We start from the raw sequence: 16800 nt of genomic DNA on the forward strand, positions 1-16800 counted from the left end.
TGTCGGTAAATGCAGACACTTTCCGTTCTTATCAGTGATCGCCGCGCAACGCCGCGTTAGCAGTGTGCTACTGGGCATGCCAAAAAATAAAAACATTGCTATAATAAATTGTTTAAATACTGTAGTACATGTATAAAAAAGATAATTGTATAGAAAATTAATACGTATAAAAATCATGTTTTTTAATTCACAGGTACGTCTACAATATAAATGAATATAATACATTTGACAAATTAATATTTAAATCATAACATATATGACACAAGAATAAATGTTCCGTAGAATTTCCAAATGAGAATAATAATTAGTAATCCGAAACACACTACGATTTTTAACCAGGTTTTCCGAAGGAAAAAACTGGTTATTAGATTGGCGAATGCGGGCGGGCTGGCTGGCTGGCTGGCTGGCGGGCTGGCTGGCGGGCTGGCGGGCTGGCGGAATAAGCTTGTCCGGGCCATAACTATGTCGTTCATTGTCAGATTTTAAAATCATTTGGCACATTTGTTCACCATCATTGGACGGTGTGTCGCGCGAAATAATTACGTCGATATCTCCAAGGTCAAGGTCACACTTTGAGTTCAAAGGTCAAAAATGGCCATAAATGAGCTTGTCCGAGCCATAACTATGTCGTTCATCGTCAGATTTTAAAATCATTTGGCACATTTGTTCACCATCATTGGACGGTGTGTCGCGCGAAATAATTACGTCGATATCTCCAAGGTCAAGGTCACACTTTGAGTTCAAAGGTCAAAAATGGCCATAAATGAGCTTGTCCTGGCCATAACTATGTCATTCATCGTCAGATTTTAAAATCATTTGGCACATTTGTTCACCATCATTGGACGGTGTGTCGCGCGAAATAATTACGTCGATATCTCCAAGGTCAAGGTCACACTTTGAGTTCAAAGGTCAAAAATGGCCATAAATGAGCTTGTCCTGGCCATAACTATGTCATTCATTGTGAGATTTTAAAATCATTTGGCACATTTGTTCACCATCATGGGACGGTGTGTCCCACGAAAGAATCACGTCAATATCTCCAATGTCAAGATCGCCACGACTAAAAATAGATTTAAAAAAAAAAAAAACTTACAAAGGGGGTTTAATTTTTTTTGCTCATTTCAAAAGTTCAGTTTGAGTTTTCTCCCTTTATCAGATTTTTTTTTCACAATGAAAACCTGGTTTTGTGACAATTTTGTCCCTTGTTAATTGTTAACACGACGTTTACAAATGCTTCCAATATACAGTTACACGTATATTTCCCGACAAAAGCGCGCGAAAATTATGCTGCAATGTACAAGGTCAAGGTACAATGTATACTCCTGCAAAGCGTGCGTGTATTGATTTTTTTTATACAAACTTTGTAGCGCAGAGAACATTGAATTTTGTTGATTTCGGTTAAAAGTTTCTTTGGTATTTATTAACGAAATTATATCGCGAATAAGTTGATATTTCCTCTAAAATAATTTCAAATCGAACACGCCGAATCTTTATCGTTACGGTATTTTAGTAGAGTAATTATTTTATCACTTATTGTACTGTAAACTGAATAAAGAAGACATCTGGGCGGAACTGGATTTTAAGTGTTTGACGTTATGAAAACACGCAAAGCTTGTCTACTGACCTATTGTGTAGACTGCTGTCTGCGATGTTTTGACAAAAGGGATTAACATGTGTGAATGTCACTCTGCCGATTTGGTCCATAATTACTGGTAAACATTGTTTAGAATGTCGACGCAACAAGAAGACAACTGTGAATATTAAATGCAATTATCAACTCAATAGTTACCACCTTTCAGCAATCAATGGAATAACCTACAAACAAAGAGAAAATCAATGCATTAGCGAGCAGAGAATTAACTTTGTTCCGACAATTAAAACCATTCCTTATGCATTCGTTGAACGTGTTTACTTGAGTAATAGTGCTGCAACAATATACCGGTTTATCGGTATATATCGCAATACGCAATCCGCATATTGTATTGCGATACGACTTTCATCATACCGGTACGAACATTTTACAAAAATGCATTCAAATTTCGTCCAGAAAAGCCATTCGAAATAATGATAACAAGGTAAACAAAACAAAGCAGTGTACAAAAAAAATCTGTAAAAATAGCATTCTGAAAGTGTATTATGAAGTAGCGTTGTTACATCGGAGAATTCGTTCGATGCTTTTGAACAGATTATCGTTGAATTAATTGTGCACAGCTGTAAATGTTTTGTTCGATTCTGAATTGAGCATTATTAAATTTGTATTCGGAATTTCAGAATTACGCTTCCAAATTTTAATGCTAATGCGACAATATTTTTTTTAGCGTCAAATAAAAAGATCTTTATCCTTTGTCTCAATAAAAAGCGCGCGAAAATTATACAGACATGTAGAACATGGCATGGAAAGTATGGGTGTATTTGTGTTGTATAAAAACGGGAACATTACGTCAGGTGAATTGCGCGTGTTCAGTGGAAAAAACGCCCCGGTTGAACGTTATTTCATCACATCTTTAAATAGTAACGAATGCCAAAATGTATTTGATACTTAAGAAAATTTGCGAATGTTTGTGTTTCTTGTTATTCTTGAGCACATTTATAGTAAATATATACCAGAATTTGCTTTCAAATTGGAATATACGGGATTATCCGGTAATTGGCAAGTTATAATTTTGGTACAAGTTAGCAATATATTGCGATATATTGCAATACGGGTTTTTGAACTGACAATATATTGCAATACGGTTTTTGGCGTATTGTTGCAGCACTATTGAGTAAGTTATGCCTATAGACAGGAAGCGGCTTTTCTATGATTACGTCAAACTGTCAATTCACACAGATTTGCAAGATTTGTAGGGTCCTTGGTCATTTGTATACATGTTCAGTATAGAAAATCAGCTGCTAACATGAAAACTTTGGATTAAATTATCAAAATAAAAACAATGTTGCAAACTGTGTTTATATTAATTGGTAAGTATTAGTTAAAAGACGACGTTTTGTGTGTCGTAAATCAACGAGTTTTCTATACAACAACAACTACTTCTACAACCACGTCGGGATCGATCTATCTTGTTTTTTTTTTAATTGTAAATATTATACTACATGTACATGTATGAACTTGTAATAAATGTAATTTTATTTGAAAATCAGGAAGTCAAACAAAATTAAATTGATCGTTATCTCGTAAAACGCGGAGTTTCCCCGCGTTGCCAACGCCGAGGGCCGCCGCGTCGGCTTATCAGTTTTGCCGATCGTTTACCGCCGCGTCCAAAATCATGCAAACGCCGCGTATAGCGGGATTTTCTTAATCTCCCTCCAGGTCGAAACCCGCGGAGTATGGAGGGAAATTGGGGAAAACGCGTGGAGTGTACTGTATGTCATATGTCCTACAAAACATCTCAAAGATTACATACAAAATATGTATTCTAATACAACATTTACTTCATGTATACAGCAAAACAATATGTCATGTGTCCTACAAACTAACAATCATTTGAGCAAATAAATAAATCATTCATGCATTTAAAGAGTGATCTCAAATGGGTGCCCTAGTAAAGAAAAGGTAATAAAACAACACTATGACTACACACACACACCACTAGCATAAAACCAGCAAACTATCACTTTCTTCTCTTGCACATGTCCTGAAACCTGCGCAGCACATTCTGGGATGGTATAACAGATTGACCGTTTCGCTTGGCTATTAAATTAAGAATGAAATACAAAATGTTAAAAAAAAAACATTTCCGCTGGCTATTACAAAAAAACATACGGGTGGCACCTTAACACAATAGCCTATATAAATCGGTAAACTATAAAAGGAAATTATTTCTACTCTACTAAAGGTGCCTCCGTATTTAATCCCATTAAAAATTCCGACGCCCTTTAATTATTTCATGTGCCATCTTCACTGAAGACGTGCGACAAACACGCCGTTTTCTATGCCTTCTCAAACGGTCAATTATTACACCTACATGTATTTTGTAATCAATTAGCACATGCGAAAATTGTCACTTTGCCACAAGGTCAGTTATATCGGTTCTATAGTTATTTTTAGCAACTTTGATGCAAAGCGTGTAATTTGACGTTGTAGACAGTACATATGACAGCATAACTTTCGCGCACCTTTGAATTGAGCAAACATGAAGTAAAACAGTGATGGGTGCATTCAGTTTGGAAATACATTCTGGCATACTCAGGAAATATCTCAAAATATGCTTTACAGTGTACTGTGGATATGGATGTTATTATTTTATATTGAATATTATTAAAACTGACGCGGATGAGTCCATTCTGTTTTGGGGGGTTTATAGTTCTTCTTAAATACTCTGAGCTTTTATTAGTACATACGTACAGCTCAGAGGGTCAATACCTGGGAGTTGGATTATTACAACTAGGTGGGTTTAATACACGTCTTTTCCTCAAACAGCTGATAACAAACGCTATGATAAATAATGAAAAGTTAATACACGCATCATCGAACCAGCAGTGTTTTAATTGGGCAATACTAGATTTCTCAATTAACCAAACTCCGCCTACTGGGTGGACTTGTGCTTCGATGATTGGAAGCGGGCGTTAACGATTAGCGTCTACTAAATGAGATACTCCGCCCCGAGCCAATTATCGCTTAACAACTTTTGATCTCGTTGACGCAAGTCGGTATATTCCCCCGGGTCAAATGTGACGCATGACTAAATTTTCTCAAGAGTCAAAAAGGGGTCTTCTGTAATTTTCAAGCGTCAAAACCCGGGAGCTCGGGTCAAAGGAAAGCCCTGAATATTTATCGGAATTTGCTTTAAAACTGGAATATACTGTATTATCAGGTAATGATTAGCGATATCAACTGTATAATATAAACAAAATGAAACTACTTTATATACGCATAGTCAAACTATAGTTATAATAAGCTGATAATTAACAAAAAAACAATTAAGTGTTGGTTATTGATGTGGCTTCAAGCTGCTAATTGTCTCAGCTAAAATATAATAGCAAAAACAACAAGCAATTATAAATCCACCAACTGCTGGAGTCTTGACCACACGTTTGTGCCAAAACATAATTACGTGACATTTATGTGTGAAATACATACACTACGGGCGGGAAACAAACTAACTTGGCCAGACACATTAAATATGCGTATATGCTTAAACATGTTGTCGTAAAAATTAAACCTAAAACAAATATGTTTGTTGATCGTTTAATATAAAGACAATAATCATACGGCGCAATAACCGCACACAAAGAAACTTAAAGTACTTTAGCCGATTCAAAAAAAAACAATGGCAAATGATTATTGGAATTTTATTAATACATGCCCGTGATAATCCTATTTTGTTTTTATAAATTCGATTTTTTTTATTTGCATTCTTTAAAAATAATAATAATTTCTCTCCAGATGACAGCAATTTCTTTAGAAACGGGAACGCACTTACTAAAAACAAAACGACAGCATGCTTTTTTATTAACTAGTTTATCTATTTTGAATCTGCGCACATTAAATTAATTATGATTTTAAATATTGTTATAATTGTTCTTTTAAATTTCTTTGACTTACTAATCATTTTAAAAAGATTTAGATTTGAAGATGCGTATGGACTCGGCGTCATGTTGCTGATCGCGGCTTGCCTCGGCATGTCTCGGCGGACAGATGCGTAGCTTCACTGCGAAATGCGACTTGCCGCCGCTTACTGACGCGGCTTCAATGGCCGACTCGGCATCGACTCGTTGCGCCTTGCCGCCGCGGATCGCGTAATATGTTTGTTCCGCGTTGGCTGTACTGTACTGTGCCCTCAAGACGTTTCTATATAGTGCAATACTGTGACAAAAAAAACCTTTGGGGAGCATCACCCGTCTCTGACGGTTTCTTGTTTGTCCTATTTTGACAAACTGAGTGACTTGACAAAATTTTAGAGACAGAAATGTTTCTTAAACTTCTTTTGAAATCAGACCACACAATCTATCAATTTGTGAGCTAACAAGTTTTTGTGAAATCACAATAATGTCAATTGAGAATGAGGCCACATTTTGACTGTATGTTAAGTGCTAATCCCACATGGCTACATCATAAACATTTGGCATTCAATTCTTTGATATAAACTAATAATGATTAAGGCATGATATAGTGTTACCGCGAATAACCGCGGACCCATAATATCTACCGCAGTGTTCACTGTGTTCGCTAGAAATAAAATAATTGAACATAAACATAGGTCGGTACCAATTTGCAGAAAGAATCTACTGTGCGTTTGAATGTTATAGGTGTCATTTGGTGTCTAAAAAATTAACAACGATTACGAACAATCACAATCGATTACCGCATACATGCAAAAATTCCCGTCTCTGTCCATTACCCGATAATCCCGAGATTTCCGATATCATGCAAATTCTGGTCAATGTTGACGATAAAATTGTGATAGAAATGCAAAAATCACAAACGTTCGCCATATCTCTAAACTATCAAATGAATTTCTACATATGTTTCTATTTAAAGATTTGATGAAATAAGCGCCCATTATCAGAACAGGTGTATTCCAACATTCGTAAATCACCTGACGCCTAGTGTGCGCGTTGTGTAGAGTTCATGTTCTGTTACAAATTGTAGCCACAAATAAATACATGTATATATGCCCATGATATTTTCATTTTCTTTGTTCTGAACCATAAAAAGCGCGCGAAAATTGGCGTGGGTGTTTTTATTTTTGACACAAAATCTTCGTAGCGCAGACAACATTGGGATCTTTTAATTTCGATTTAAAGTTTCGTAGTGAATTTCTTCTCAAGTACCGGGGTAGCTCGCGAATGATTTGGAATTGACATTTCATCTGAATAAAATAAAAATCAAACACGCTGTAACACGCTATATTTAGATTTCATGCAACATGTACAAGTCATTTTCTGGAACCAAATTTTGTGAAAACAAAAAGGGCAATTGCATTGATTAACACCATAACAGTTTATCGTATTGATCATCTAAATGCTTAGTTTTAGTTTCCGACTTAACGCACTGCCCGAGTTTAAGTACACATAAAAAATGTGCACATAATATCTACATGTACATGAAGTATATGATTTAATTTTGTACATGTACATGTACATTTAAAACGTGTGAATGACCCTCGCAGACAGGTGTTTACGGTGGCTGCGCAGCATCGCGGTGATCACGGGTGTTCCCGTTAACGATAGCGTGCAATCGCGGCAATTTCGGGTGTTCGCCGAACACCGCTGTCAGTAGCGTGTCCGCCCCCGGGAAATGTAACCCATCGGGAAAATTGAACACCGTGGACACGCGTTTTTGTTAGAGTACACATTGCCTGTACTGTATTGAGTTGATAGTTGAATTAAATATTCACATTTGTATTCTTGTTGCGTCGACATTCAAAACAATGTTTACCAGTAATTATGGACCAAATCGGCAGAGTGACATTAACACATGTTAATCCCTTTTGTCAAAGCACAGCAGACAGCAGTCTGCACAATAGGTCAGTAGACAAGCTTTGCGTGTTTTCATAACGTCAAACACTTAAAATCCAGTTCCGCCCAGATGTCTTCTTTAATCAGTTTACAGTACAATTACTGTTAAAGTAATTACTCTACTCTAAAATAACGTAACAATAAAGATTTGGCGTGTTCGATTTGAAATTATTTTGGAGGAAATTGTCTGCATTTACCGACTAGGCTAAAGTAATACACGCCGCGGGTATAAGCGAACTCGGCGGAACGCCGCGTTTGACCTCGCTTTCAAACTCCGTGTAAACACTCGCTAGCAGGAAAAAAAGCGGAGTGAGCGCGTTTTTTGGGGAAAACGCGTGGACTGTACTGTAAGCTGCGTATCTGCGTTTTTCACCCAATTACAATGTTAAAAACATAGAAATTCATAATGACGCGAATTGAAAACGCAACAACTTTGACTTTAACGCAAATTATTTCAATTTGATGCGTAGGATACAAGCCTTGATCGAAAATGCTTTGCTGGTTATGCAGTGATGTTTTTAATCACTGAAAAGTTTGCAAGCACGTGGATGACCAGGGCCCTCACACTACTTTGGGGAAAGGGGTCCGCAGCCCTTAGGAAGGGGAATTTTCGCGGTGTTTCTCTTTTTTGGGGATTTTTATGCCCCCCTTCGAAGAAGAGGGGGTATATTGCTTTGCTCATGTCGGTCGGTCGGTCGGTCGTCCGGTAGGTCGGTCGGTAGGTCGGTCGGTTGGTCCGTCCACCAGGTGGTTGTCGTATGATAACTCAAGAACGCTTGGGGCTAGGATCATGAAACTTCATAGGTACATTGATCATGACTCGCAGATGACCCCTATTGATTTTGAGGTCACTAGGTCAAAGGTCAAGGTCACGGTGACCCGAAATAGTAAAATGGTTTTCGGATGATAACTCAAGAACGCATACGCCTAGGATCATGAAACTTCATGGGTAGATTGATCATGACTCGCAGATGACCCCTATCAATTTTGAGGTCACTAGGTCAAAGGTCAAGGTCACGGTGACCCGAAATAGTAAAATGGTTTCCGGATGATAACTCAAGAACGCATACGCCTAGGATCATGAAACTTCATGGGTAGATTGATCATGACTCGCAGATGACCCCTATCAATTTTGAGGTCACTAGGTCAAAGGTCAAGGTCACGGTGACCCGAAATAGTAAAATGGTTTCCGGATGATAACTCAAGAACGCATACGCCTAGGATCATGAAACTTCATTGGTAGATTGATCATGACTTGCAGATGACCCCTATTGTTTTTGAGGTCACTAGGTCAAAGGTCAAGGTCACGGTGACCTGAAATAGTAAAATGGTTTCGGATGATAACTCAAGAACGCATACGCCTAGGATCATGAAACTTCATAGGTAGATTGATCATGACTCGCAGATGACCCCTATTGATTTTGAGGTCACAAGGTCAAAGGTCAAGGTAACGGTGACCCGAAATAGTAAAATGATTTTCGGATGATAACTCAAGAACGCTTTTGCCTAGGATCATGACACTTCATAGGTACATTGATCGTGACTCGCAGATGACCCCTATTGATTTTCAGGTCACTAGGTCAAAGGTCAAGGTCACAGTGACAAAAATCGTACTCACACAATGGCTGCCACTACAATGGACAGCCCATATGGGGGGCATGCATGTTTTACAAACAGCCCTTGTTTTACTTACTCTCTCATTATTACATTTGTACATGTTTGCACTAAATTCATTGCATTTTTCATAATAAAGTATGTTTGAAAGATTAAATTGAAATAGAATTGAGATATAATAATCATGAGACACATCTTTCTATTAAAAAAAAAAAAAAAAAAAAAATTTATTTTTTTTTCAATGGGGGAATTCTCCCCAAAAGGGGAAAAAAGTATACTTTTCAGGTGGGGTACTGCTGCCGAAATTCGGCGGCAGATTTGATAGATTGAGGGCCCTGATGACGGAGGAGGAAAACAGTCATTCTAGTTATTCAACTGCTATGAGGACTAAATTTCATAACAAATAAAGCATCTGACTAAAAATATGCGATGTGCATTTATTTTTAAAGCGTCTGTACTTTCAGTTTCTATCCCCCTGGGTAATAACAAAGTCTAAGTGTGGTCAAAAGAGGTCTGTGATTGTTGCCTACATGTCAGTCGTTTGCAAACTTTTTCAACCTAGTAGGCAAGAGCCAATATGTGCAAAATCTTTGTGATATCGATTTTGTAAGAAACTGTGTATGCAGCAGTTGAAAGTATTGAGTTGACATCCAAAAACATGACAGAAAGTCAGTGACTGAAGAAATCTGTCAAAAGTGGAAAAAGGCATATCCCTTGTAAGACATTGTTGACGATGATGGAACGTAAAGAAGTTTTAAGTGTGCATACTGCCAAAGGGTGCCATGATTGAGTTAACAATTTCTAGATTGAAGATGTCAGTTAACCTCAAATTGTTAAAGTTTAATTTTAAAGTTTATATTATTGACAGTTTCAAGATGTCAGTAAAGGTAAGTTCATTAAAGTTGAACAAGACAGTTAAAAGTTTTGTTTAATAAATACAATAATTGTGCATGTTCATCAGAGGTAAAGCAGCAATTATTTTGAGGTATTAATTTTTATAACTTAATTCACCCTAATTTTCAAAATCAATGTGTGAAAACCCTCTTTCCAAACATTTATATGGGGCACTGCGGTGCATATGTGTGTTCCTTAACCTGGAGTCTTGTAATGTTGTATTTATCCATAGATTATTTTCGTGTTTGTAAGAACCATGGAGATCAACATATAACTTTTAATTATCTTTATATTACTTTCACAGATTAAAGAAGCTTGTTTTGAAGTCCTTAAATTCTCTCAGCAATCATACAAAGCTCCTGTGCCTTTGAAACAAGGAGTCAAGTGTCAGGGGTTTTGAATATTCAAAGAAGAAATCCTTCCTTCACTCTCCATTGCAGTTTCGATGAAATTTCTCCCCATTTCCCCAGTTCATTTGCATGGTGACTCCATGTTGAATTGCCATGAATAAGGTTTACACATGCTGAATAGAGATGGCAAAACTAGGGAGATTGTAATCAGTTAAATGTTAGCAACTGTAGTTTTTACTGAGGGAGTCATGAATCATGCATGATTTATGTCATAGTCCCTAATAAAGTTGCTTCAAATTTCATACTTCAGAGAGTTTAATTTGTTTGCTTAATCTATTACTGGGGGCACAAGCTTTTTCAATAGTTAACTTGCTGTTCTTTTTTCTCCTCTGTTTTCTTTATTTAAACTTGTGCACAGTTTTTCAATACTTAACATGAAAGATTTATTTGTAATCAAGTCTCAGTGGTGTATATTTGGATTCTTGATCGTGTACATTAGGCAATATGGCTTGGAAGTTCAGGAGATAATTCAGCTAGTTTTTTTGGTGGTCTGTTTTGTAGCCTGTTAAGAGCTGAGCCCTGGATGTCTCGACCTGCCAACAGATAGTTGAAAACTTGTTTTGCATCGGGTTAAATTTTGTTTAGATAAAGGAATCCCAATGCTGTTTATGGATCTTTTAGCAATATTACATATTTATTAATTTTAAAATGTTCCTATCAAAACATGGAACAAATTATTGGAAGATCCATCCGTGTATTGATTACAAATTGTTCTGAAAGTACGAAATTGCGTTATTATATTTTTTCTAAGTTCTGTATATTATCTGCTTTATCAATTATAGTAATTGATGTAGAAGATTCTAATGCTTCACGTTGATAAGTATACTTATGTACAAACCATCCACACTATTTGACTGGTCATTGGCAGCAATAAATATTTCCAATATAATCTAATAATGCTTGTTACACACTTTCTGGATTAAAACTGATATATAGTATGCAACTTTTTTGTTATAGTTTTATCTATGGGTACTATCCCCTACAATTGCATTCAAAAGAAAGTCCATGAGCATTTCAGAGCGGTTACATTAAAAGAAACCAATGGGTATCCATTTTAAGGACTAGGCGCTAATATTAAATTAGTGAATGTCATTTCCACCTACCCTATTTTGGGAAACAAAACAATATTTTTTGGTAACACAATTCTTCAAAGAACATGATATAAGCTTAAAATTGAGTGAAAAACGCTTTTTCTAACATTCTCTGTCAATTAATTGATTGTGCAATATGAACCGTAAGTTCTTTCTGAAGAAAAAGTAAAATATCGTAAAAGCGGAAAGTGTCCTTCCTGATAAGCCTGTGCGGACTGCACAGGCTAATCTGCGATGAGACTAGATGCACATGAGTTAAACCCGCTTTTCACTGAGCATGGCTAAATATTTTACATCTGTGTAGTAAAATTGGAGCATCTGAGTTATTTGTAATTTTTTGAAATATGTATATAAGCATACACAGTGCTTTAAAAAATGGAATAAACGTGATTATCGGGTAATGAATAGAAACTTGAAAAGTAGCAAGTATGCAGAAATAGAGTCAGGTTGAAACGGATGTATTGGGGAATCGTTCGAGTCGGGATTTTACTACTTATGCGGGAAAGTTTTAAAACAATTAAAATCTATCTTTTTAAATGACTTTATAGCTGGGGGATTTTCTTCAAGAGTCATACCGCACCAAATGACGTCTTTTGACGCTGTTTTTCTTAGAGGTATAACGCTCCACAGAACGTCAATTGACACTTAAGATTTTAAAAAATCACCCCTATCAGCCCGGGGTGCCTGACAAAATTCATGTGGAAAGCACTGGCCTTGTACCATGAATTCAGCTTAAATCATGGTTTATAGTCTTGCAATTTAAGTAAATGTTTGTATTTGGTTGTGGCTTAACGGCTTTACCCATTCTATCATATTTAGTGTGCAGAAAAATAATTTAGGGAAGAAAATCTCATCTGTTTTGAGAGCCAATTATGTAAACCATGTTAACATGAGAGCTGATGATTATGACCTGAAAAGTAGAAGCAGGCATGCCATGCATTGTAAGTAAAAAATGTCGCAAGGTTTGATTGATAAATGTTTTCACCATGCGTTTGCAATTCTATAACATGTTATCATCTTTGTCAGGGTACAAAGTGGGCTCAACAAGGCTTCATAATAACAGATCCACAGAAATGCTTACTTTGTTGATATTTTGTTGTGCACATGATGAAGACTGGCTTATGTTAAGATAATATTTTGTACCAAACATACGTCTGTTAAGTGAATGTTCTTCATTGAATAGCTTGTAATAATTTGACATGCCAATCCAGTTTGGGTCAAATGTTTGTGCTTTTATCAAAGGGACCTTTTCACAGATTCTGACATGTATTGAAGTTTGTCATTAAATGCTTTATATTGATAAATGTTAACATTGGATCTAAAAAGCTCCAGTGATTAAAAAACAAGCATAAAATTAATGAAAGAAAAAAAAGGTAACCCTGAACTGGGCTTGAACCACTGACCCCTGAAGTAAAAGTCTATTGCTTAGATCACTAGGCCATCGGTACTGATCATTCAATGAGTGATGTATTTAATACTTAATACAAGCAATCCTCGTAATATCACAAAATATACAAGCAATCCTTGTAGTATCACAAAATATACAAGCAATCCTTGTAATATCACAAAATATACAAGCAATCCTCGTAGTTTCACAAAATATACAAGCAATCCTCGTAGTATCACAAAATATACAAGCAATCCTTGTAGTATCACAAAATATACAAGCAATCCTCGTAGTATCACAAAATATACAAGCAATCCTTGTAGTATCACAAAATATACAAGCAATCCTTGTAGTATCACAAAATATACAAGCAATCCTCGTAGTATCACAAAATATACAAGCAATCCTCTTAGTATCACAAAATATACAAGCAATCCTTGTAGTATCACAAAATATACAAGCAATCCTTGTAGTATCACAAAATATACAAGCAATCCTTGTAGTATCATAAAATATAACAACCACAACAGATCTCTCTACATTATTCAATAGTTATGTGTTGCAATGCTTTATAATTGTCAGGTTTTTAAATCATCAAAAGATGCATATAATGGATATTTTGGAGCATGGTAAATGTTCAGTATGACTGTTTCCTCACAAATGTAATGACTTCAACGAAAATTTGCGAATCGGAAACATTTTTGTTTAATTTTGTCAATTTAACAAATCATGAAAAGACCACTTAAATTGGCCTATGAAGAATTTGTTCATATTTTGATGATGTCAACAGGTCTACTTGAAATTAAGCTAGGTGTTGCAAGCTGAAAATACAATATGGTCATTACATAACATTGTTGCCGCAACAAAGGATTTAAAAAAGTTACTTGTATCTGTTTATCCAGCTGGCCATAAACTTGTTGTGGTTTGATTTGATCTTGCTTCAGTTGATCATAGTTATTTGGAAGGTTTTGTTATTTAATATCCTTTTTGAAGGAGGGAACACCTAGTGTTTCATTAAATACTAAATAAAAAAGTTGAACAAACTGCATTTCAGTTTTTGGTAGTCAAAACATTTTTTTGGCCTAATTCAACACAAGTTTTCTAAATGCAATTAGATGTGCATTTTAAAAGTAATTAAATGCAATACAGTTTATTATATGAATAGGCCTTCTGATTACGACAACAAATCGTAAAATTTAAAATAAAATATTTCTTACCTAGAAAGTTATCTTTTGTGATGAGAAACCATTTTCTTCTTAGATCTGATAATGCCTTATAGCTGTATAAATCAGGGATATTGATGTTAGACAGGCATGCAATGGTGGCATATAAAACACATTATGTTAGTGTTTGGTTCCTGGCATGAAAAATCTTTCTGGTATTTTAAGAAATGGTATGTTGTATTTTTGTAAATTGGTATGTTTTTAGCTCACCTGGGAAAAAAGATAGCAGGCCTTTCCTTGCCATTTCAGGAAAAACAACATAAACATGTACATTATATTTATATTCTTTGTTAGATGTAATTGACATAATATTGATATATAATAATAATTACACTTGATTCCTTAAGTGTTTGTTTTCATTCAATTTGGCCGTCCGTCCAGATTAGTTTCTGCTCAACAAGTCAAGCAATTGTCAACAGATCTTCACCAAACTTCATTAAAATGTGTTGGGCAATAACATCTAGGTCAAGTTCGATAATTGGCACAATTGACCCAGACACTCCTGAGTTATGGCCCTTGAATCATCGTAATTTTTTTTCTCCTCGTTCTGCTCAATTACTCGAGCAAATGTCATAGGATCTTTGCTGCCATACTTCATGAAAATGTGTAAGGCAATAACATATAAGTCAAGTTCGATAATCAGCCAAGTTGACCCAGACACTCCTGAGTTACAAAACTTGAATCATCGAAAAATTGAGTTTTTCTCGTTTCCGCTCAATAACTACAGCAATTGTCATTGTATCTTCACAACACGTCATGAAAATGTGAAAGGCAATAGCATCTTGGTCAAGATAGATAATCAACCAAATTGACACAGACACTTCTGAGTTACGGCCCTTGAATCATCGAAAAATTGAGTGTTTTCTTATTTCCGCTCAATAACTTGAGCAAATATCATAGGATCTTTGCCACACTTTATGAAAATGTGTAAGGTCATAAGATCTAGGTCAAGTTTGATAATCAGCCAAATTTACCCAGGCATTTCTGAGTTACGGCCCTTGAATCATCAAACAATTGTGTTTCTGCTCAATAACTCAAGTAATTGTCATCTGATCGTCACCGAACTTCATGAAAATGTGTTAGGCAATAAGATCTACATAAAGTTACATAATCAGCCAAATGGACTCAGGGTCCGCGTTTAGGTTTCGAAATCTGTGTTTAGGTTTCAAAAAAGTGTTTTTCAGGGACCATAACACTTTTCTGATGGAAACAGCTCTTGTTTGTTATCAGTCTAAAACAACACAAATGACTTAAACTCGAATCTAAATCTTCAAGTTCAAATAGGTTCATAATTATGCATCCAAAAAACAGATCATCATGTCATATCTTAAACAAGAAATATCTTTTAAAAAGATATACGGCATTGATTGTGGTTGGAGTTTATGAGAGGTAAAGAGTTCAATGAATGAGATCAAGGATAGCAAATGTCTTTTTCTGTGCAGTTCTTAGCTGCATCACACGCAGTATGGGATGTTACGCGGAGTTTTTGCAGCTTATTTTACATTATTACACTACGTGGCCCGCGATTTTTGCCTAAATCACTGATCACCGTGTTTGGGCCAACGTGGCAAATCGTGGTGATTCGCCGCAAATCACGTTGATTCACCATGATAACACTCTACGGGTGATTCGCGGTGATTCCTCCGTGATTTCACTGCGACCATCTCGCGATAAAGATCAGCTGTTGAATCATCGCAAAACACCGCGAATCGCAGTGATTGGCGTTAACTACTATATTTAAATTTCAACTTATTAACTAATGTCATTATTATTGACGATCACATTATATCGCGAAAATGTATTCATATATGAAAGTAAACACCGTACTTGCTGAATGTCGAATCCTGATTTCCAAACAATATCTTTATTTGTTGAAATAACAATTGTACAGTACGGCTCACGCAAAACCAACAAAGTTCGCGGCTACAGATTCTTTTGTTCTCGAAGTTTCTCCGCAGCCACAACGAGTATTCACTCCGAATCATGCCAAGGCACTCGTCGATAATTCGCGGATATAAGAAACAGGTACAGATAATAACCTGATATTTTTACTTATACGCGATTGTTTTAACATTTCGTCAGCTTCTCTGCATACTTCATACAATTACTATTGGATGTCATCTGTCAATGATTTTGTAGGTCAGTAACCATATCGAAGAAATTTACATAGTTTAATCTCGGAAACGAGACTTGCTTTAAAACGTTGAAATAAACGATATATATTTGCATAAAACTTGCTTAAATACACAGACGACACAAATAAAAAAAAAGTTGACTATTTGAATAAAATCAAATGGTTTATTTGTAAAATGAATACTTTCACTTCGTCCCGATTTTCAGAAAATGACTAACATGTGCATCTAAATTTAAATTTACACATTGCTTCAGATGATGTACGGGTCTCCAATCCCGATTGGCCTGCTAGATCTATTTAATAAAATAGTAGCGTGTAAAATTCATTTGATGGAACAATAGTAAACGTTTTTCTTTATTATTTCTCGAGCAATGTTGAACGGCATATACTTTTGAAAATGAAAGCCGTGATCATTCGGAATTATTGTTATTTTAAATGTTTCAAACATAGTTTGTTACACTTAAAATTAGGCGGTGAATCGTTTGATTTGGTGGCATTCTGTTTCATTTCGAACCTCGTGCAATTTTTCAGATCATAATCTCTGTGCTCACTCGAACTTGTTAGTTTCTGACCACGTGTGCTACTG

General features: G+C 35.9%; 1 protein-coding gene and 1 long non-coding RNA gene across 4 annotated transcripts in view; both read left to right on the forward strand.

Annotated features, from left to right (window-relative positions):
• LOC127870341 (autism susceptibility gene 2 protein homolog) overlaps positions 1-16800 on the forward strand; it is a 254849-nt gene that overhangs the window by 35442 nt on the left and 202607 nt on the right. The window lies entirely within an intron of this gene.
• On the forward strand, positions 8014-8653 carry LOC127870402 (uncharacterized). The gene is made up of 2 exons (XR_008044800.1): positions 8014-8308; positions 8454-8653. It is a non-coding gene; the product is annotated as an uncharacterized LOC127870402 (long non-coding RNA).

This window comes from Dreissena polymorpha, chromosome 1 (assembly GCF_020536995.1).
Source record: "Dreissena polymorpha isolate Duluth1 chromosome 1, UMN_Dpol_1.0, whole genome shotgun sequence".
Lineage (NCBI taxonomy): Eukaryota > Metazoa > Mollusca > Bivalvia > Myida > Dreissenidae > Dreissena > Dreissena polymorpha.